Here is a 1,619-nt window from a genome sequence, read left to right on the forward strand (position 1 = left end):
CACTCTGTAGACCAGGCTGGCCTCGAACTCAGAAATCTGCCTGCCTCTGCCTCCCGAGTGCTGGGATTAAAGGCGTGCGCCACCAACGCCCGGCTCTCCATTTTTTTTCTATGTATTTTATTTCTAATTTGTTTATGCATGTGTGTATGCCTGTGGATATGTGCATGAGAACAGTTGCCTGGAGAAACCATGGATTCCTTGGAGATGGAGTTATTGGTCGCTGTGAGCCTCCCAATCTGGGTGCTAGGAACTGAACTCAGGTCAACTGCAAGAACAGTAAGCATCCTAACAGCTGAGCCATCATCTCTCTTGTCTTGTCTGTCCTCTCTTTTCATTCTTGCCACTTACTGTTCCATGTGCCTAGTTTCCCATCAGCCTTTCTGCTCTTGTATTTCAGGGGAACATAGTGTGTTCAAAGCAGTGTGAGGACCTGAGAGGTGGTCTGTGGCCCAGGAGGAGGAGATGCTATGGGTGGCAAAAGTGAGACACCAGAGATGCTCTGGAGTCCTGAAGGGTGGGTGACAGGGGCAGGAGATCCTCAGTGCTGGAAAGACTGTGGTATCCACACTACTGTACTTACAGAGACAGCTCTGACCAGCTAAATGCCTGAAGATCCAAAGATGGTCCTGGGAATGGCCAAGAGACCAACTTCCCTCTGGCCGGCGCCTAAGACATGGAGGTTTAAAAGCTACAAGCTAACTAAGGGCAGGATGGAAGACTAGCATCTCTACTTGCACTTGACGTCACTCTGTGTTACTTCAGGCCATCTGCTTACCTTTGCACACAGGCGTGTTAATTCCTTACCGAGTGACTATATAACTATATAAAAACCAGCGATTCCAAACCCATTTTATCCCCTTTAAGACTGAAGCCACAAGAAATCCTTGTCCTGGGCTGGTGAGATGGCTCAGTGGATAAGAGCACCCGACTGCTCTTCCGAAGGTCAGGAGTTCAAATCCCAGCAACCACATGGTGGCTCACAATCACCCATAATGAGATCTGACACCCTCTTCTGGTGCATCTGAAGACAGCTACAGTGTACTAATGAATAATAATGAATAATAATGAATAAATCTTTTTTTTTTTAAAGAAAGGTCAGTAAATTTGGACTTTTCCAGAATTATGGACTTTGATAAACTTGGCCTTTATAATCATTTTGGCAGAAGGTGATGTCTGAGTTTTACAGCCTGGCTGGTACTTCTATCATACTTGAGTTAAGATCTGAGGTACTACTAAGATCTGGAGCCCTATCCAGGCAAGGGAGACACACACCTTTAATCCCAGCACTTACTTGGAAGGCAGAGGCAGGTGGATATCTGTGTGTTCAAGGCCAGCCTGGTCTACAGAGTGAGTTCCAGGGCGGCCAAATATATATAAAGAAAAGAAATCCTATCATGAACTACTCCCACACTAGAAACAAACAAACAAACAAACAAAAAAGATTTGGGGCACTGTTACAATGCACTAGCTCCCACACTCACAATCAAAGACATTCCTGTACCCTACCCACATGCAGAGTCCGGTGCCCTGAACATCTTTCCCACCCAGCACAGAACTTCCATGGGATGTGTGCAAGAGCAAGGGCAGCACTGAGCTCTCTCCATTTTTTTTTTTTTTTT

The sequence above is a fragment of the Mus caroli genome, chromosome 1 (genome assembly GCF_900094665.2).
Source record: "Mus caroli chromosome 1, CAROLI_EIJ_v1.1, whole genome shotgun sequence".
NCBI classification, from domain to species: Eukaryota; Metazoa; Chordata; class Mammalia; order Rodentia; family Muridae; genus Mus; species Mus caroli.